Here is a 23,256-nt window from a genome sequence, read left to right on the forward strand (position 1 = left end):
TTTTTGTGCACATAATGAATCAGACGAGGAAATGCATACAGCTGTACATTTAATTCACCAGCAGTTCATGTCCCACTGAGATCTGCAGCCTCCAGTTTTTCTCACCATCACAGGAGAATGAATCTTTCTGGAATTCAAAGTTTCCCGACATATTCCGACATGGAGCCATGAAGTTGTGAACACGGGTAAGGGCGGATAAATTACAGCGAATAAAATCAAAGAACGCAGGCCAACCTGAGCTGGAGGAGGCATGTAAACATAATAATAATCCATATCTCCACGGCAACAAGTGCGTCCTCCACTCCTGAGTGATAACTGAAAACATGAAGTTCTACTGTTTCTGTTCTGTTCATGCACACTGCTCCCTGTTATAGAATAATCAGAGTAATATTTAGCAGGCCTGCACCGAAAAGTCATTAATATTAGTGTTGGAACTGGCAATGTGTGTGTGTGTGTGTGTGTGTGTGTGTGTGTGTATTTTTTTTTCATGCACAGCATTAGGATCAGTTAAACTTCATAGTTGATCATGATGAAGGAATTTGATACATTTTCATGACAACTTTACGTTCAAAGACTTTTAATTTGGTGTCACAAAAATGTTACCTTCATGACTTTGATCTAAAACGGTCTTCTAACATAAATGTAACAGTGACACTCACAGCAATGCTGTTTGTACACACAGTACTGATGTGTTTTGTTGTTGTATGTGATAGTTATTATTAATTATTATTATTAAATGTATGAAGATCGGCTGACCAGAGTATTTCACAAAGCTTCTTCTGTACACGGTCTACAATAATAATAAATCATCTTTTTAAAAATGAAACTGTCGATCAGCCCTTTGAATATTTACACTCTCAGTGAGTTTATTGAAACACCGCCCGAATCCTTCGCTGTGTCTCGGGGTGGGAGCTCTGGCGAGATGTCATGTGACAACTGTTTGGGTGAAAAATCTTCACCACTCATTTTTCAGCTCTTTTGAAATGTTAAACTGTGGATCATAATTAATTATGAAGTCTTAACCAGATGTTACTGCAAATTGTTTTCTGGGCTAAACTGTGTCAACTACTCATACAGCCTTAGTATGTGGCCAGTGGTACAAGTTATGTAAATCAGCGGTCCCCAACCCCCGGGCCTCGGACCGGTACTGGTCCGTGAGTCGTTTGGTACCGGGCCGCGAGAGTTGAGGCTCAGGTGTGAAATGTAGTTTTCAGGGTTTTTATCAGTTTTCAGAGTTATTTTGTTATCGTTTTTATCGTTTACTCGGTTTTCCTGGGTCTTTTCACGTGTGTTATGAATAAATCTTCTTTTTTTCAGTACCAGTACTAGTTTTATTTTGTTGTATTTATCCGCGACACCTTAAAGGCCGGTCCATGGAAATATTGTCGGGCATAAACCGGTCTGTGGGGCAAAAAAGGTTGGAGACCGCTGATGTAAACCATTTGCACAGGAAGGTTCACCTCTGTGAACACACCAGTATAAACATGCAGTGCAGTCGTGACACTTTTCAAGTATAAACTGAGAAATGAAATCAAGAAATATTTTAATATATTGTTTTACATGGACACACATAACATTTTGTTTTATGTTTTTGATCATTACTTGGTTGTTTGCTTGGGTTACCATGGTAATACAACTTGATGTAACCCAGTAAAGTAAAGCAGCCAAAAAAGGCCAAATTGACATTACTGACATGAATTAAGCCATTTTTGTCGGAGAGTCTCTGCAGTGTCTGTTTAGCAAAAATAACAGAATTCAAAATGAAACCGATGGCAGAGACAGCTGGATGTCAGGTTTGCATCATCACTGACCCCTGAACCTCCAAAACGATCCTCGTAAGACTTTTACGTGTTGTGTGATGATTGTGTCATACACACAATGCCACAGTGGGCTGGTTCTGTTAGAGCACCTTTCACTCAGACCACTTTACAGAACATGTTTCATTCAAAAGCACGTTCCACATCTAAGTGAAAGCACACGGCGTGCATTCATACTCCAACGAACCCGTCGGGATCAGTTCAGGGTTCAGTAAATTGCCCAAGGGTACTTGAGCATGCTGGCTAGAGCAGCCAGGATTTAAAACACCAACCTTTCAATTAGTACACCTGCACTATCTCACTGTGCTGAAGCCCTCAGTGATCAGCTGCTGCACTCTTGGAAACACTTCTCTTCTTCATTAATGCCAAAGATGATTATTAAATGTTGCATTTAGAAGCAAACTTTATCGTTTCATTTACTCGGATATTAAGAATGTGCATTTTATATTACTCGAGTATCTACAAAACATTATGCATCACTTTAATACACATCCCAAAAAATTAATTACATTTTTTAAAAGACCTGCAGGATGGTGAGAACATGTTTAGCTGGTTTACTGAAAACAGGAACTTCCAGCGGGCAGCTCAGGCTGCAGGTGTAGCTCAAATCCTTTGAAATCTTCTATGAATGTTGAATCAAGTAAAATCTTGATTTTTAAATGTTCTGTGGTTGTAGTGGTAATTTGCATTATCAGCCCCACGTGGGCGTCGCAGTGTTAGGCTGTAAGAAATTGAGGGTGCAGGTCTGCAGTTTTGGTTTCAGGATGTGTACACGCTGCACGACGCGTGTGCACACGTGTGTGTCTTTTGTTGCTGTGTGAGAAGTGTTGGGGGTTAAAAGGCTAAACGGCGTGGATCATTGTTCTCGGTAAAAGGCTCCTTTGACGAACCCCACAGGGACGAGTCCACATACACTCACTGACAAAAGGCAGCAGCACACTGAATCCTATTAAGAGCCACACGGACTGGAGTGAAGCGTGTGTGTGTGTGTGTGTGTGTGTGTGTGTGTGTGTGTGTGTGTGTGTGTGTGTGTGTGCAAATGCAGATGAAAGCGACCAATCGGCTGGCCTCTTGTGTCTAAATTGATGCTACTTGCCAGTAATTTTACAGCAGGTGTCCTGATCACAAGCGTAACCCGTTGCACACAAACACACACGCATGCGGTAACGCCGTCCAGATGCAGACACAAAATGTCGTCCATAGCTTAACGATAATATCTCAGGCTACAGATTTTTGGGACGAGCTTATCTCACTGAGAGTAAAGCCTCCAGATACGTACGGAGACATTGGCCATTTTGCATCTCACAGCGGATTCAGAGAAGTGCCATTTTCTTTGCCTGGCTTTATGGCTGCAGTGGTACAAAATCACTTGAGCAGCACATGCATGCTGACAGTGGAGAGGAGGAGGAGGAGAGACAGCAGAAGGAACGATGAGTGGAAACAGAGATGGAGGAGGGAGGGATGTTCCACCTCATCCATTCCCACTCATGCATTTCACAAAACACCCTAACACTATTCTTCATCGCACTGCAAACACACACTTCCAGTCTGTAACAGACCTTTCCTGGTGCACAGAGCAGCACTGATCCACCATTTTAGGCAGATGCGTTTGGGCTCAGTTCTTCTACAGACTGGATGTGACGATGTGCTGTGATGTTCTGAAACCTCTGGACCAGCTGCTGAGACAGCGAGTATTTGTTCCTCGACAGAACGTCTCTTTGCTTCTCTGTACTCATGTGTTTATTCCTCTGGCATGAAATGAAACATGAAATTACAGATTAAGAGATGGAAAAATGATCATTGTTCAGTTTTTTAGACAGTAATAATGTTTTTGATAATTCTAACAGACATGATAATCATGCCAGGAAAATCTCACCATCATATGGACCAAGGTGCTGACAAAATGTGCAGAATCTCTATTAGAAGTCGACTAAAACAAGTCTGTCATTTCATCTTTTTAAGGTGGAAATTGTAATTAGTTTGACTGAAAACATTGTTGGGTTTTTTTGTTTGTTTGTTTATTTGTTTTTTGTTTTATATTTTTATTCATACAATTATCTACAATTCAATGTATCAACAGAGGAAACCAAATATATTCATTATTAAATTCTAAGCCTGAAACCTTCAGCATGAAACATTTAGTCTCATTTTCTTTGCTGAGCTGTTAAAAGCTTCCAGTTTTATTCCTGCAGATTTTTCGTTTTTACTAAAATAAACTACAAGTTCGTTAAATTAAATAACAGCGACAGAAAAAGAAAGCTAAGCTGAGGGACGGTGTGTGTGTGTTTGTGGAGCAAAGGAAGGGAGCGAGCGGGAGGGGGGTGTATTTGGCAGCGGTTGCGCGTGGGCACCGTGTTGTTATCCAGCTTCTCAGCAGGCAGGACACGCCTTCCCTGGGCTCCGTGATTTCTGCTGCAGCACCCTTCACGGCATTACATCACCCAGTCAGAGAGCACCCAGCACCCCACAAACTCCCACAGCCTCGTGCACGTGTGCTCAACGACACCACAGACGCCAATACTTTACCAGTACACGCAACACGCGAGCGCACGCACACAGCATCCACTCCATAAGTCTAATCACGAGTGTGCAGAATAAAAAGAATAAGACTGCACGTGTACGCTACAGCCAAAGCACGGATATACACCTCTCAGCCACACACACACACACACACCGCCGCCACCCGTTTACGTAACACCAGACAGCCTAATAGCTGAGGACTTTTTTCATTTGATTGAAGGTATTTTAATCACCTTATATTTCCCACCTTATCCAAAAACTCGCTTATTGAATTGCCCATCGTTAAGCCTAAAACCTTCATTAGAAATAACTTGTATTTTCAGGCTGACACAATTTTAAATGATCAGTTGTTCACAAAATGTAGATTTTTTATGGCCCAACTATGAAACACTCTCAACGAAAAAATGCAGAAAACGAGCAAACGAAAGAAAAGAGCATCCTCCAGAATGCTGCGTATTATTTGACTCCCCGCCCAGTGGGATTAGTGGTACCTTGAGAGCCCTTGGCTTTTTACACTTGATTTGTCAGCGTAGTTAATCGGCTGCCAACCACGGGGGAAAAGGACAGCCAAATTACCCGAATCACCCCCACCCTCCACACTACCACCTCCACCCTAACCTTAAATTAGGATGAAGGGAAATTAAAGGGGTGTTTTATATTTCTGCATCAAACACGCGTCGTATTCTGAGGCGTTTTTCAGTATATATCAACCCAACATGTTAATAATGAACACACGTTTAGATTTAACACAACCTGCCGAGAAATATTTAAAAATAATCAAACGAAAGATTTTTTTCTTTCTGGAACTGTCAGCCTCGGAGGATATTAGTGTAGGTGATGAGACATCATTGGGCCCTTTGCAGGGGAAACAGACGCATTCTCCAGGTTTGGGTTACGCCCATCCACAGAAGCGTTAAAAATCCAGATTAGGAATTCCCCGTGCATAAAAGCACAAAAAATAATCTAATCCTATTAACTCTGCAAATCCGACACATCGAAATATGCGCTGCAGCGGCGAAGAAAAATGTCTAATTGCCATCCGCCTGAACTCATTTTCACTCTTGTTCACGGGTTCGAAGTAGAGCTGATGTTAGACGTCAGATCGAGGCCTTGATTGTTATTTTGCGGCAGACGGTGGATTTTTATACGAGCACGGGGCCTTTTGTTTTTCTCCGGTGGAAAACAGTCAGATTGGATGTAAATGAGACATCCTGCATTTGCCGCAGTGTAAAAAAAATGGTGTAAAAGGGGAAAAAAGACTGTCCAATTAAAATGACATTTTATTTATTTATTTTGTTGTTGTTGTTAAATGAATTCGAGCTGATCTTATAATCGGGCCCAGTTAAAACAGGCCGCTTCAGCAAATGTGGATGCAGAGGAAAAAAAGTTGTAAGCTTATTGTGCGCCATGAACGGTTTACTGCGAGGAGCAGAGCAGTCAGCAAACCTCCCTGCTGTTACTGCGGACGCCATTTGATCCACGGGGGAAAATCCAAAACCCAAAAACTCCTTTTACGGAAATGAAATTTTCCTCACATATAATCGCTGTGCTCCGTTTCAGCGGAGCTCGTTCGTTTTCCAAGCAAATCCTAAAACTGAAGCGGCTATAATTGATCTTGATAGAGTAATGTGAAGGCTTTTAAAGAATTCCGTTGAGTTGCGCTCAGCTTTAAAAAAAATCAGAAAAATGGGGGATGATTGAGGAATGTGATGGTTATTTCACGGCGAGGACGCGTGCAGCCTGCCTCCGCGCGCTGTCCACCTCCGGAAGGTCATGAATCAAACTGCTCAAATGACACGAAATGACATGAAGCTAAATGTAAAGATTGTAGGCTGGGTTTGTCGGGCCTAAAGGGCGTCGCAGTGTGTTTGACATTCCAGCATAAAAGCTGCAGACAAGAACAATGCGCGGACACTGGACACCTGGCGTTCACCTCATCTATTATTCATCATTTTAAAAACGAGTTCTGCAGGTTTCCCTCAAAGCCCCGTTTTTCATATTCAACTCGAGCATGTTTATTGTGTATGTGTGAAATATAATGAAACGAAAATTGAGCATTTCTGTTGTAAACACCGAGAGAGCGGGGGGGGGGGGGGTGTAATTCTACACCCGCCTGTCACTGCGCGTCTGTTCCATCAGACCAATTTAGAAGACAACATGGCAGAAATTCTCATTTTCAGCCCCTCAAACGCGACTTTTCCTTCAAGGAGACGCGGCACATTCGCCGTTTCGGTGCGTAAAAATTGTGAGTGAAGGGGAAACTCCCGTAAAAGTGGCTAGTCCCGTGGTACCTGTCCGTCAGGAGTGGAAACTCGATCCGCCTCTGCCCCATATTTTCCCTGGAACATGCTCCTGTCTCAGTTCAAGTCATTGTGGATAAATGATATGGACAGACTAGACTACACAGACGACGTTACTGACCTTAGTTAAACAGACGCCAAGAGTATCCAACTGCTAAAATCCAACTCCACAGAGATCTTTTTTCCTTTTCTAGTCCAGACTTGTGTTGTTTTTAAGCAGCAGTGTTTCCGGCGCCGGTGGTGCTGATGTAGAGACGGTACAGTGACAGCTTTATCCTTCCTTACAGGTGCGACGACCACGGTGCATCATGGGCACAAAAGCCGCTGTTAGCTCAGTGCCACTTGCAGCGGCTGCAGGCGAAAGGCGCACACGCGCGCGCCACCCAGGTCCGCCCTCTCCTCAGCACCAGTACACGCCATTTAAAGGCATACTGGTTAATAACGGCCCGCTCTTTCGCACTCACACACCTCTAAATATGGTCTTTTGCGCTTTAGGCTGGTAATAGGCTTTGTCAGGAGGTGTGGTGCTTCACTTTATCACCGTGGGTCAGCAGCATACCCGATCTTTCGGGCTTCACATGTGGAGAAGAGCATGATGTAAGGTGTAGCTGCACTCAGCCATTGATTTGTGCTGTGTTTACAGTGTAATCGATATCACTGATAACCTGACTGATTATGCATTACATTGTTTTTGTTTTAACCATAATTGAAGAATATGTGACAAAAAATAAAATGTGTTCAGTTATATTTAAATTACCTTTTTATTTTAATAACTCTCTTTATCGTGGCCTTTCTCTGAAATAAGAAGCTCCTCACTAAAGAGAAGCTTTCTGAGAGGAGGAGCCTGTCAGCAGCAGGCTAACAGCGCTGCTATCCAAGGTGCTGAAATGCCTGCAGACACCTCATGAAATGTTTCACCTTTATTATCTTTTGCAGTGCTCACTGAGGGAAATTAATTCATCACCTATATAATAACATGCTTCAGATCATTGGGTAGTACATATATGTGGTGAGAGAAAACACACGTTTAACAAAATTTGTGTTAAACTCATGAAGGACATCCAACACTGTCAGTGCAGCAAACAGACCCACTGTTTATCATTTACTTTCTTCATCTTACTACAAGGATAAAATGACTTTGACATTTATGTAAAATACTAAAATGTTATTAGAAATAAAAAGCAAACCATCCAAAAAAGACCTGCCCGCACAAGCTTTATTGTTAGATGAAAAGATTTGAATAAACAGAGGTAGGCATGACATGGACATTTGTTTAATCTCCCTGTGTAACCACACACACACACACACACACACACACACACACACACACACACACACACACAGCACCTGCTTCCCACCTGGATAAAGTTACTCAGGGAAACATATGCTGCTTACCTTATTGTTTTTCATTCACACTAAATTACATCAAAGTATTAGATGTTCCACATATCAGTTCATCTCACTGTTCCCGGGTTCCCAGATGTTCTTTTTAACTCTTCCCTTTTCTTTCTGTAACACAGTGAGGTGGAGCTGAATGGGCCGTCCACAGCTTTCCTGAAAGCAGTTTTTTCAAGCTCTGAAAACAGCAGGACTACAGTTTTTTGGCAAGTGACCTCTTGTGGTTGCAAAGAAGAAGTAGAATGATGTCACTATCTGATTACAACCTCGATGAAGACGTCAACAAAACAAGTGATTTTCTCTCCACTATTTTCTTTCCTTACATTAAACATGTTTTCTTCCTGAAGCAAGTTTTACATTTGCAAACTATCTGTAAACACCTTTAAACCTAAATCTGCTCAAACACATTTAAGTATTGAAATTTATTGTCATTTGTCACAATCTTGTTTCTTTTATTTTTCAACACAAAAACAAACAAGGCTAATTCTATGAAAACTGAGGAATAAAAAACATGCATCAAACTTCTCAAAATCATATTAAATCATTTGTTTGGCTCTGCACTTTCAAAATTAATCAAATATAATTTCATAATATTTCACAATATATTTTGAAACATTAACTAAATTAACCTAAATGAATTTAATGTCACTGGTTGTAAACTGTGACAGACTGGAGAAATCTTCTGGGTATACCCGACCTGCCCTTTGTAAGCTGGGATAGTGTTTCACTGTGTGACAGGCTTTTGTTCTATTGTCTGTCACGATGAACCCACAGAGCTTCAGTTGTGTTGAGGCTCTGGACAGGCCAATCCATGACCAATAGTTTTAACACATTGGCAGTTTCTTTGGGATTCTTGTCATAGTGAAAAGTCGGTGTCATGTGGAAAGATGTTTTCAGATGGTTTTATATGGTTGATCAAAATCTGACAGTATTTTTTTGCTTTCAAAATTCCATCAATTTTAATAAGATCGTGAGCTCCACTTCAGCCGGTTTCCTTTCCTTGAGAATGTAAGCCACCTTTCTATTGAGGCCGTTTCTCAGTGAGTCTGTCACCTTCGTGCCAAACTTTATTGCTTCATTAGGAAATATAGTCGGGTCGCCTTGCACCTAATAATTCTTACTTGTACTTCAAAGGATGTTTTTATGCTCACGCTAAAAATGATGTTGCATGTGCTGCACACACCCATTTTGGTATCACTTCAGCTGGTGGTGTACTTTACAATTTTTGGATTGTGGCACGTTGCAGCTGGGTTGAAGACACGAGTTTTTGCCACCATTTTAATGACATTCCAGTACAGAAGCTTCAATTTCTCTATAATTTACCTTTCAGGGTCACAAAATATCAAACTCTCTCTCTTGCCAGTTCTCCATACTCGGGCACAGTGAAGGACATTCTGCCGTCCTGTTTGTCCTGTCCTGAAGGACATGCATCAAGAGAGACGAGTCATACATTTTGAAAATGTACATACATATATATATCCCAAAAGGCTCATACAAGCTAGGTCCCATACCTTTTGGTAGTTGTTGAAAGGATAAAGTTGTGGTATACCAGTGGTCAGAACTACCATTATTACTTTAGTATTACAGGGCTGAACCAGGACCAGTGCTGTGAGCTCGCTCCTCCATCTCCAAAACCTTCCAGGACCTGATGCTCAGCAAAGTGTCCTCCGGCAGCCAAACCCATCTGTTCTCTGATTGGATTGTTAAATTTGCGACTGACATGACATTAACCAATCAGCTGAAAGGAAGAAAATCCTGCAGTCTGAAGTACAAAATATTTACGACCACAATGTGATTCCATAGTGTTATTACTGTTCATAAAAACAGCTGAATGTCATACAAATTCTTTCCTAGCTGTCAAGTGATTAAACAAAAGGTTTATTTGAGTTCATTCCACATAAAAACAAGAGTAAAGAATGTAACACAATTTCAGTTTAGTGACCTGTAACAGGGGCATCAATGAATGCTACAGTTACATGTTTGTATGGAATGATTTACTCTTTACATTATGGAATCAAGAACGCGTTGTAACTGATTAACTCCACATCTACAAATAATCTATAGCAGGTCAGGAACAAGCACCTTTTCCCTGCTGCACTTGTTCGTCCAGACAAGTAAGTAACAGCTACAAACTTCAGGGACACACATGAAGTTTTTAGCTGCCATTTATTTGCATTTCAGGGGCTTTCCTGGAAGGCCTCACAGACTTGACACAAAACCGAAGTGGCTGATGAGCACAGTTTAAAAATGTTCTTTGACTTTAGATCAATTAAACATGTAATATAATTTGCTCAAAAATGTAAAATGATCTTGATCATTTTGTACTCTTAATTGGTAAATATATCGACAAAAAGTCAGATTTGTCTGTGAAGGTTCTCAGTCATCCAGGTCATCGTAGTCAAAGGAGCTTGCAACGAAAAGCGTCTGGACTTCTTTAAGTTACTTGAAGACGTTTCACCTTCATCCGAGAAGCTTCAGTTCTAAGGTCAAATGGTGGGGAGTCCCAGATTTAAACCTAGTGGGAGTTTCCCCCCACAGAGGGACAAAAGGACCCCCTGATGATCCTCTAATCGCCTGAATCAAGGAAATTAGCGGATTATAGGAACCATCTCCGTTTCAATCTAAGATGTAGACAAAGCAGAGTTGTTCCTAAGAGCCTGCGCCTTGGATCCACTGTCAGGGGATACAGAGCAGACTTGATTCTACAGAGAGCACAAAATCACCTTTTAAGTGAAAGGACAAGACAGGTCCATTTCACTATAGATGCCCTCCAGATCAAGATCAGCCAGACTCTGCAGGAACTGGAAACCCTTCTACCCTCTCCAATCTTAGAAGAGGTTCACAAGTTTGTGGACAAGGCTCAGCGGGCCCAACACTCTGAAGGAAAAGAAAGACAACGCAGGAAATTTCACACCTTGCTTTCAAAAACACACACTCCTCATTCTGAACCTACACAACTCAGAGAAGAAAACACACCTGAAGACAGTCAGGAGAAATGGGTTAAGAACTTTTCAGACAGGAATCTCACTGAACCTGAAAAGAGAGTATTAGCCAAAGGTCTCAATTTTGCCATTTCTCCACAACAGTTGCCCATAGTGGACCTCATCACAGCCACAGAATCTGCCATACGGATTAATAAATTATCACAGACAGAAGCAGAGCAAATCAGGATGAAAGTCTCAGCCACCCTCTCCAGTGCCAAAGTCCCTCCGTCCAACCTCACAATACAGGAAAAGAAGGCCGTCGCTTCCCTGAGCAAAGACCACAACATCACTGTTTTACCAGCTGATAAGGGAAGATGCACCGTGGTCCTAAACACTACAGATTACCATACAAAGATCACTACTCTCCTCAGTGACAACAATACCTACGAAGCCTTAAAGCGAGACCCCACAAGCAGCTACAAAAAGAAAGTTATAGCTTGCCTTCAAGACTTGGAAAAGGACAAAATCATTGACCGCCTTACATATCACCGCCTTTACCCAGGGGATGCCATACCCTGCATTTACGGACTTCCTAAAATCCACAAGGAAGCTGTCCCACTCAGACCCATAGTCAGTAGCATAAACTCAGCCACTTATAACATTGCAAAACACCTTGCTACCGCTCTCCAGCACCCTGGTGCCAGTGGACACATGCCGACAATTTTCTCAATTGAAGTCAGCAGCGCTCCGCCAGCACTATACACAGTGCAGGTGGAGCACCGCTTTCCCCTCCTGAGACGCCTGACGGTTTGCCAGAATCTCTTCGAGACAGTCCGAAAGTCTTTTTCGATGGCCTCTCCGAACTCCTCCCACACCCGAGTTTTTGCTTTAGCCACTGCCCGAGCCGCATTCCGCTTGGCCTGTCGGTACCTATCAGATGCCCCCGGAGTCCCACAGGCTAACCAAGGCCGATAGGACTCCTTCTTCAGCTTGGTGGCTCCCTTCACCAGAACATATGGCCAAAGGTCTGGTGATACGATTACAAAATCATCAACCTGTGGCCTAGAGCGTCCTGGTGCCCCGTGGACTTGTGGACACTCTCATGTTTGAACATGGTGTTCGTTATGGACAAACTGTGGTTTGCACAGAAGTCCAATAACGAAACACCGCAGGGGTTCAGATCCGGGAGGCCGTTCCTCCCAATCACGCCCCTCCAGGTCTCGCTGTCGTTACCCACGTGAGCATTGAAGTCTCCCAGTAGGACGACAGGGTCCCCAGGCGGAGCACCCTCCAGTACCCCACCTAGGGACTCCAAGAAGGCTGGGTACTCTGAACCACCACTCAGTGCATACGCACAAATGACAGTCAGGACCCGTTCCCCGAGCCAGAGGCGAAGGGAACAAGCCCTCTCATCCACTGGGAGAAACCCCAACATACAGGCAGAAAGCCGAGGGGATACCAGGATACCCACCCCAGCCCGCCACCTCTCACCAGGAGCAACTCCAGACTGAGACAGATTCCAGTCCCTCTCCAGGAGACTGGTTCCAGAGCCCAAGTCGTGCGTCAAGATGAGCCCCACTATATCTAGCCGGTAGCTCTCAACCTCACGCACTAACTCAGGCTCCTTCCCCACCAGAGAGGTGACATTTCATGTCCCATTTGCCAGTCTTGGTAGCCGGGGATCAGTCCACCAGGACCTCCTGGCCGCCAGCCGGCACACAATGCACCCGACCCCTACGGTGCCTCCTGCGGTTGGTGGACCTGCAGGAAGATGTCCCTTTTTCGGGTTGTGCCCACCAGACACTCACTCTCAGGGCAGGCCCCGGTAACCCTATCCCGGGAAGGGTGAACTGTTCCTTTGATGGTCTTCTCATAGGGGCTTTCTGAATCGCTCTTTTTCTGTTTGATTTGCTCTTTGTCTGGTCCCTCACCCAGGACCCAGGACCAATTTGCCATGGTTTGATTACAGACACAAAAAACCCTGGTGGGGTTTAAAAAACATTGTCATGAATTTATCAGTTTACCATCAAAAAAATCTGTTTATTCAGTGATTCTTGAGATAAGGGACAAAACATGTCCGGCAGATAAAACCCAATTTTGTGGTTAAAAATATGCATACAAGTGTTAACCCAACTGCCTAAAAGACAAACCAAGGCAACAAAACTATGATTTTGCATTTTTTATAAATATATATTTATTTTAAATGGTACAATACGTTACCAGTACCTTAAAAATCCATTGTCCAGAAGCAGGAGTGATAATATTAAAATACAGAAAAAAATTAAAAGTAATGTTAAATTAAACATCATGGCTCTGGTCATTAAGTATTTAAGTCAATACCTTATATAATATCAAAATATGACATTGAAAATGTATTTTTAAATGATTAAAATCGTGTCCAGAGTTTTTGTGAACACCATCAGATTTTTTTTAAAGTACAAAAAAATCAGGAATTATTGTGGGCAGCTTACACTCTGAGGACCCCTTTACCACTTCCTGTTTGATACACATGCCATGAGGTCACTGCTGTGATAATTTGTTTGTTTTTATTTCATTTATTGCACACCTTTCTGATAAACTGAGATAAACTGAGTGACACAGAGATAAACTCTCTGTGTCACAACCGTAGTGCGTCAACACCAAAGTCGATGTGATCCAAGATTTAATTTTTTTCTTGTAAAAACAGCTTCATTTAGGTAGATTGTTGAGGCCATAAGCAAATGATGAAAAACAAGATGGCTTCTGTCAGAAAAACATGTGTCATGAGAGAAAGTCGGGTATTGTGTCAACACCATCAGGATTTTTGCCTGACAGTGTTGACCCTTTTTCTAATGGTGTTGACAAATGTCACAAAAGTGTCCTATTCACCATTTATATTAAGTTAATTTTTACTAATATTTCAGTCATATTACTTCCTGTGTATTTTACTGATATTTCTGCTTCACAGACGTGTCAAATATTATCAAATTTGTCTTGTCTTGAATCTCATTGTTTATGTTTACATTATTAATCCTGTAGGAACATGCTCAGTCCTCAGCATTTAACCCATTCACTCAGTGATGCAATGGGCAGCTACCAATCCAGGATAGCCGCTGTTCGTTGGATTTGAACAACCAGCCTTTCGATCATGTGGCATCTACTGAGCCAGCTGTTCTTTAAGTGATGATGTGTGAATCCTGCTTCTCTGTGTTTATTAAGCCTGTTGTGCTGTTAAAATGTTTTAATGCTTTTTATCTTGTTCTATTACATCTGAACAAGCCCCTAAAAACAGTCAGTGATCACTGTCAGCCTAACCAACGGGAACCCTCACGCTAACTTTTATCAAGTGGAAAAAAGTTGGCGTTCATCCTCCAGCTTCACTGTGTTTATGTTATGCTAACATAGCTGTGTCGCTAGCTATCATGTAGCACATCACTATATAGCAGCTAGCCCAACTTCAGTAACCCTACAAACGTCACTGCTGTTTAGTTTTCTGTCTTCATTTATGTTGGAAGTGACAGCAGAGTTGGTGAATCATGTTCAGGTGGAAACCAGCGAGCTAATTTCTAACTCTGTTGAATTTTATATATTCTGTTTTCATGGATGCCTGGATGTTACCCCTGGTAGAGCCACACTGATCATTTTATTAAAGATGAAAGAATTTAGACAGTTTGTAACTCTCAGTGATGCCACAGAGTTCCTTTGACTTTGGGACCTGAAGCAGAGTTTGGGCCTGGAAATGGCTAATGACATCAGACTTAAAGACCGGATAGCATTTCTATTGCTTAATGCATAATTGTGTTGTGAATATCCATCCTTAATCTGTGAAAAAGCATAAGGTTCAGAAAAATTATAGTAATTACAAAATGGTACATTGCAGGCTAGAATAGCAAAGGGGAAGCTGTCAGTAGAGGAATGAAAGAGAAGGAACAGGGAGGATCAAAAATGAAGGAGAGAAAAAATTAACAGCCAGCCTGAGTTGAAGAAAGAGTTTTTCATAAAGGGAAAGATGGAGAAATAGAGTGAAAGAGGGAAAAATAAAGAACACCAGTGATCTGAAAGGTTTTGGAAACAAGCACAGAGACAAAAGGAGAGAAAGTCCAGCAGCGTCTAAACACACAACCAGAGAACTTTAGGAATCGAGGAGCAGGCAGCTACTTGCTGGTGAACTATTAAGATGTAGAACTTGACGTGTGCAAAAACAGAACTGTTACGATGTGTCCTGTGATATTACAAAGGTTGTTAAGGTTTAATGGTCATTTTGAAAGAAATAATATCTTGTTTTCTACTCGTGTGTCACCACCGTCAGCACCTTGTCAACTCCATAATATGGAGTTTTGGTTTATTTTTCTCTTTTGGAGAACCATATAGTTTCCTCCCTCATGATCTTCCAATAAAAATACGAAATTTTCTCAATAAATGCTGCTTAATATGACTGTTTCTTATAGAGATTAAATACAAGCTTCTAAAAATATGTATGACTGTAACTCTAATAATAAAAAGCCAAAACAATCTTACTTTTAAATGTGGTATAATTACTTTGAAAACATATGTGCATAAACAGTAGAACAGAGAAGCTGCTAATAGTCAAAATAGCTGAAACAACTTCATTTAAAATATATATTTTTGCATTTCTTTGTGTCTGATGGTGTAGACAAAAACCTTGCACTTCTCCAGCAAAAACATAAATTATTAAAAAATGTTACACCTGGGAGACCAAAACATGGTGAGACAGCCACAACTGTGTGTAACAATTATATATAAATATGTTTTTGAAAAATCAAAAAATATATTTTAGAAAATTAAAACCTGTTTTGTCCCTAATCTCAGGAATCACTGTATTGCATTATTATTAGCGTCAGTCTATCATTGTGTTCAGTGCTCTTGGTCAATGTTGTTTGTTGTTTTTTTTTAATGACCTCTAATGTCTGCTGTTCAATACCGAAGAAATGTAAACTTTTTAAATTCTGCCAAATTACAAAACTCTTAGTTGTGTCTGTAATCAAACCTCTGTAACTTTGTTCTGCTTCACTTCAACATGGTTTTCTTCAGTTTTTGATCTACGGCAGAATATTTTTAAGGTTATCTGCTATAAAAAGCCAGGCCAGGACCTAACCAGCCCCATGACTGATTTTACCTGAAAGGGTTCCCCCAGATCTAGTCCAGTGGGCCGAACACTGCCAGGTGGTATTCGTGAGCTCATTTCCCTTCAGAATTACCTCCTCGAACACTCATCACCCTCTGCTCAGACCACGCCCCACTGCAGTGACTCCACCACATGAAGGATGCCAATGCCTGATCACCAGGTTGTATTTGACTTTACAGCCCTTTAAATTCAAGGCAGTCAATATGCCTCACGCTCAGGGAGGGGTGGTGCGCCAGGCTCGAGGGGCAGTGCTAGGGAGGCTGGTGGGCTGCTGCACCTCGTTGAGTAATCACATCTCCCCCCTTTTTCAGTGACTGTGTGATGTCGGCTGGGAAGCTGTCTAGTCGGAGATGCTACAACCGTGCAAGACAAATATGCTCTTTTAAAAAAAAAAAAAAAACTCACCAAGCTGTCAAGAGTCATGACTAGGGTTACATATATGTTATGCCTTCTAATAATATGGCTTAAGGGAAGCAGGTATAATGTAAATAAGCACATAAGGAAAGCGATTAATAGATCACTAGATGTTATCATATTACATGACAGTTACATACATACTGTAGCTGTCTGTGTGTGAATGTGAGAGTGAATGAATAGTGGAATTGTAAAGCGCTTTGGGTGCCTTGAAAAGCTCTATATAAATGCAATCCATTATTATTATTATTATTATTATTATTATTATTATTATTATTATTGTTGTTGTTGTTGTTATTATTATTATTATTACTATTTTTATTATTATTATTATTATTATTATTATTATTATTGTTATTATTATTATTATTATTATTATTGTTGTTGTTGTTGTTGTTGTTATTATTATTATTACTATTTTTATTATTATTATTGTTGTTATTATTATTATTATTATTATTATTATTATTGTTGTTGTTGTTGTTGTTGTTATTATTATTATTACTATTTTATTATTATTATTATTATTGTTATTATTATTATTATTATTGTTGTTGTTGTTGTTGTTGTTGTTGTTATTATTATTATTATTACTATTTTTATTATTATTATTATTATTATTGTTATTATTATTATTGTTACTATTTATTATTATTATTATTATTATTATTACTATTTTTATTATTATTATTATTATTGTTGTTGTTGTTGTTGTTGTTATTGTTATTATTATTATTATTGTTATTATTATTATTAATCATTCAGTTTATGACTGACTTTCAAGTTATTTGTTAACCATTTACTAACAGAGTTTTATGGCTAACTTCAAGGTTTACTAAAGGTTTATGAACAAGTTAGAACATATTAATTTTTCTAAAATAGCAGCTACCAATCATCTACAAATGTCTATTCATATTTTAATAGACATATTTTAAAGAAAAGTAATGTTGCACTGGAGCCTTACAGTGATTAGTTTCTCCTGTTATCTTGCCAGCTGACACGCCTGCTAATAAGATTGTTGTGGCACTCGATGGCCTTTATCTCACCTTAAACACTTCCAGATGCCTCACTGTTAATTGCTCTCATGCTTTTAAAACACAGCATGATGATGGGTATAAGCAGTGTAAACATCGGGCACCTGGATGTCCCACAGCTTTGGACTGAGTGTGCTAGGAGTCATCTCAAACCTCACATTAGTGATGAGGATAGTATTGATCACATGGTTTCTTAACATTTCAGCAAAGCATTCTTTTCTCCTCACTGAAGAATGTTGCTGAAACTAAATGCCTGTGTAACGCCTACACACACACACACACACACACACACACACACACTATTTCTCCATCTTACATGGTGTACATAGCTGTACTTTTTGGGGCGCAGGAGGGGACCGTATTGCAGGGTGACTTAATCTTTCATAAATCAAGGTGATTTTAAATATGATGTTAGTAACTTTAAGTGTAGTGTAAGTAATTTTAAGGAAAAACCAACAATTATTTTAGAGTGACCCAGTTGTTTCCAGGTAATTTACAGGGAAGGAGACACAAATTGTACTGCAAGTAAGTACTGTTTAAGTAATTTTGTGCATCATGGATGTTTCACTGTTCAACAGCCTTTTTATTTAAAATGTAAAAATGATACAGTGACAAGAACTTTTCTCCTATTCTTGTTGAAATTACACATACAATCAGCTTTGCAGGGCCGGGCTGATGTGAGCCTATAATAATGGAGACAAGGTGAGTTGTTTTTATGTATAAAGGCAAATTTACACCATTGGGCCCAGCTCTCAAAACCTGACATGTAACACTGTCTGCGTAGCTGGATTTAAGACATTAGTGTCATGGTCCTGAGTCTGTGGACTCAGTGGGTTTGTTTTGATTATTCTTGTTGTCTTTTGAGTTCAAGTTTATTCTGGTTAAGACTTTCGAGTTCTTCCTTGGTTTAGTGTCTAGTTACCCTGCCCATGAGTTCCCTCTGTTCTCTGTCAGTTTTACTTTGTAGGTCCGTGTCTGATGTCAGTGTATTCAGATTGCGTCCTCCCTCCTGTGTGTATTGATAGTGTGTATTCTCTTGTGCTCATCACTGGTGCTTCTGTATTTCCGCGTAGCTTCCTGTGCTCCTCTGTGAGTCATCCAGTCTTTCTCACTGCATGTCATCCTGTGAGTTTAGGTTTCAGATTCATTTGTTCGATTTTCCCAGTTTAGGTTATTTCTTAGTTCCTGTCCTCACCACCTCTGCTTCTGTCTGTATTTTCACTAATTAAAGCTCACTCATCGCATCAAAGCCAGTACCTGCATCTCATAACTCCACACCCCTGCTGCTATGACAATTAGTGCTTAAAGTTAAAGTTTTTATAGCATGTTTATTGACATTGTGCCAGTACAGGACATGACCTCAGTAGTTAATGTTAGCTGACTAGTGTCTGTGAAGGTTCTCAGTCATCCAGGTCATCGTAGTCAAAGGAGCTTGCAAAGAAAAGCGTCTGGACTTCTTTAAGTTACTTGAAGACGTTTCACCTTCATCCGAGAAGCTTCTTCAGTTCTAAGGTCAAATGGTGGAGAGTCCCAGATATAAACCTAGTGGGAGTTTCCCCCCACAGAGGGACAAAAGGACCCCCTGATGATCCTCTAATCGCCTGAGCCAAGGTGTGAAACTGGGTGTGGGTCCCAATCAGCCAGAGTTTCGGGTGAGCTCATTGTGAAACCTGGCCCCACCTTATCATGCGAATTCCTGAGGTCAGATGGCCCAGGATGTGAGTGGGCGTTAAGGCGTCTGGGGAGGGAACTCAAAACTGGATTATAGATGGCAGAGAGTTGGTGTCGTAAACCACCGCCTCTGTTCAAAGATGATCGCTCACAGTGGACATAGATGCTTCTTTCACTCCTCTTTCAAACCATCTGTCCTCTCTGTCCAAAATGTGAACATTGGCATCCTCTAAAGAGTGTCCTTTGACCTTTAGATGCAGATGGACAGCTGAATCTTGTCCAGTGGAGGTGGCTCTTCTGTGTTGTGCCATGCGCTTGTGAAGTGGCTGTTTGGTCTCTCCAATGTAGAGGTCTGGGCATTCCTCGCTGCACTGTACGGCATACACCACATTGTTAAGTCTGTGTTTTGGCGTTTTGTCTTTCACCCGAAAGACAAAACGCCAAAACAAAACCGTGATTTTTTTGCGAGAATGTCTCATGACAGTGACGTAAGCGAGTGCGACGTTCGTGACAACAGCTGTGTGCAGATCAACAATGGATCATATATCGAGTGCAGAGAGAGTATGAGCGTGCAGCGTTTAAAGCGTGGAAGTACTGACCTTACTTTGAGTTTGATTCCATAAAAAGTGACAAAAACATTAGTGTCCGTTGTGCGTGGGAAGAAAACTTCTTTTTACAGCGAAAAAACCCCTAAACTTCCAAACAAGCACCGAGTAGCTACGACGTAATGGGAAACTCACAGAGAAACTTGTGGATTCTTCCACTGACCGCTGCACACCTGCACCAGGGTAAACCTCCGCCTACCCCACTCCTGCTTTACAGGTGAAAATAGAGCAACAGGACCGCTAGTCTTTGACTTTATTTATTTTCTGCTGTGTTTTACTTGCATCTATTTGAAAGACTGAGTGTAAACACAAACAAATATTTTATTTTATGTGCTGGAATGTGCAGAAAATAGGTTTAAATGTTAAACTAATTTCTTCCAGTCAGAGAATGTTGCAGATAATTAAATTTTTGCTTGATGCATAAAGTTAAAAGATTAAAACTAATAAAACAAGTTTTAAAAAGAGACTTTTCCATTTGATTACATTTTGTATGATGATTATGTAGAAAAAGTAGAATTGGGCTGAAAGATCACTTTATCACCTATTCAGGTTGTAAATCCTGTTTTTAAAAAGTAACTAAGTAACTAAGTAATGAGGACGGAATTACTTTTTTTGGGAAGTAATCAGTAATTAGTTACTGATGACTTTTTTCAAGTAACTTGAGCAACACTGGTCCTCAGTTTCTTGCCGTTCTGAGTAGAGAAATGATGTTTTCTAAAAGCTGTCTCAGAGGAGCTGTCCCAGGGGTTCCAAATGTAAGTTATTTTAGTGATATGATTCAGGATGTATGTAACTGTCATGTATTTCTTATGGGCTCATGCTGTTCAGTATAAGAAGGCAACATCTCAAACCAAATCATTTTCAAGCTGGGAAAAACAAAACAAGGAAATGACTGCAATGAGATATATGTTTTTAAAAGGAGGGTCACAACAAATGTATGACTAAAAAGGTCACAAATAAACTGTAAAAAATAAACAGACAACTTAAAATAAATATACTCAGTGGAACATTTGTTTTTATAATTTATCGACATGTTTACAATACATTTTACAGTTTAGCTCTTATGTTCAATAATAAATGTTTCTATTTCTGCTTTATGATGTATTACTTAAAGTAAATGCTGAGCAATGACTGTAATAATATAACAATTATTACATTGCTTTACAGTTTAATGTGTGTTAGTTTCATAGTGTTTTATAATATATTTACATTAAATACAGAAATAACCATGAATAAGCAGATGTACCCAAACTTGACCTGTATTTTAAAGTAACAGGATTTAATTCCACTTAATCTGTCCGTTTGATTTCGTGATTGCTTTACACGATTCTTCTGACACTGCACAGTAAAGAGAATCCGATGATCCTCTTAGTACTCAAACTGCTTGCATCTGAGGAGTCCCTTGCATTTATTGGCTGTACCACATTACAGCTTTTCTAACACCTGTAGAGAGCATTCGTATTGAAGTGAAGCAGCTATTAGCACCTTTTCACCACCCACGTTACAAAGAAAGGTCCTTCGATCTTTAATCACAAACAATGAAGCAATAAATTCTGAATTAAGTGTACAAAAAGTTTAATAAATGATGCAATTTTTATTAAAATATAATTACTATTTCAATAATGTGTTACAAACCGTACAATATCTCCAAATGTCATTTGATTCATTGTTAATTCTTTCCTGTGAGGGTGTATCATTGTATCATTGTACAGAATGTATGTATCATTCTGTAGATCACATTCTGTTGACTTAAAATTTGTGATTTAGAATTCAAAAACCTTCTTAGTTCAAGCTTTGTATGTAGCAGGAAGATCTTTTCTGACTATACAGAATACATTTTTGGGCATGTAATCTGTATTCTGTAATGGAATACATTTTAAAAGTAACCTTCCCAACACTGTTTTACATAAATACTGAATAGAAAAATCCCTGCAGTGAAGTCAAATGAGTGATATATCGGGGTTCTGTTGAGTTTTAAGGTGATCCCTCTGGGGGACTTATTCATCTTCTCTGCAAAAAAATAATTATAGTGGAAGAAAAGCAGACAGACAGAAAGAAAGACATTTAACTGCAGAGGGTCTAGTACTGAGGGATAGCGATGGTGATAAAGATAACGTGAAATAAAGAGAAAGAGAACGGAGCGTTTTACTGCCCTCTAACAGTATATATACTAAGGATGGGGAACAGGCAGTGGTTGTGAACAGAGCTCTATTCTTCACACTACTTTGTTATCTCCTTCACCTCAGAGTATATAAATCATGTCTGCCCACAAGGAGCAAGGAGGGGTGTGTATGTGTGTGTGTAGGTATGTGGTTTTCTGCTGCACACGTCTGTCAGGGGGTGGCGCACATACTGACAAAAGAAAGTTGACATGCCAATGACCAGCAATGTCAAGTGACTGAACTGGTCCATAATACAGAGTTAAACAGCAATATTCATTCACTCTGGTAAGCCCCATACTCGCCCTTGATATGCTCACACTGTCTCAGAATGAGCAGATGCATCCTTACAAAGGCTGTTTCCCAGTAGCTTAAATAAGTAGTAGATAAACTTTTGTTGTTGCACCACAAATATTTGACCAGTGGCACTCTATAACAGCGGTCCCCAACCTTTTTTGCGTCACGGACCGGTTTATTCCCGACAATATTTTCATGGACCGGCCTTTAAGGTGTCGCTGATAAATACAACAAAATAAAACTAGTACTGGTACCGAAAAAAAGAAGATTTATTCATAACACACGTGAAAAGACCCAGGAAAACCGAGTTAATGATAAAAACGATAACAAAATAACACTGAAAACCGATAAAAACCCTGAAAACTATACATTTCACACCTGAGCCTCAACTCTCGCGGCCCGGTACCAAACGACTCACGGACCGGTACCAGTCCGAGGCCCGGGGGTTGGGGACCGCTGATCTAATACACTGATCTATTGGTAATCTGTAAATTATTACCAATAATCAGTGTCTCAGTGAAGAGGTCTACACCCTGATTAAAACAGTACATTAGCAGTAACCAGTTCATTGTAATGCAACGTTGTCGCAAAGACCTATAGTCACAAGCTTTACAACAGCGACATAAAAATAGGCTGTATTTATCCTGCACAGTATTTTTGGTGTTCCTAGGACTGCGCTCTTCTGGACAAAGATCTCAGATGTCATCCCTGGGATCTGCTGGAGCCATTCACCCAGTTTGGGAATCCTTGCACTGAGTGCACCAAGTACCACAGGGGCCACTGTTGCTTTCATACTCTGTATCTTCTCTAGTTCCTTTATCAAACCTTGGAATTTCTCAAGCTTCTAATGTTCCTTCTTCCTGATGTTCCTGTCAGTTGATATAGATACATATATGACTAAGTCTTCTTCCTCTGCTTGCAATGTCTGGTTGGTTAGTCATCAGAAGTTTGTCAATGCTTATCTGGAAGTTCCACAGGATCTTAGTGAATCC

The 23,256-nt window shown here is 40.4% G+C and overlaps 1 protein-coding gene across 7 annotated transcripts in view; it reads right to left on the reverse strand.

The window, feature by feature from the left end:
• Positions 1-7,030, reverse strand: part of nrxn3a (neurexin 3a) — a 190,859-nt gene extending 183,829 nt beyond the window's left edge. For 2 of the 7 annotated variants that reach the window (XR_014871261.1, XM_085144004.1), the window contains exon 1: positions 6,759-7,029. The gene's annotated coding sequence lies outside the window, so the exon portion shown is untranslated. Of the gene's footprint in view, positions 1-6,758 lie in introns of all 7 variants that reach the window. The other 5 variants (XR_014871262.1, XM_085144006.1, XM_085144003.1 and 2 more) reach the window with 3 other exon arrangements.
• Positions 7,031-23,256: the final 16,226 nt, after the last annotated feature.

The sequence above is a fragment of the Neolamprologus multifasciatus genome, chromosome 19, assembly GCF_963576455.1.
Source record: "Neolamprologus multifasciatus chromosome 19, fNeoMul1.2, whole genome shotgun sequence".
Taxonomy (NCBI): domain Eukaryota; kingdom Metazoa; phylum Chordata; class Actinopteri; order Cichliformes; family Cichlidae; genus Neolamprologus; species Neolamprologus multifasciatus.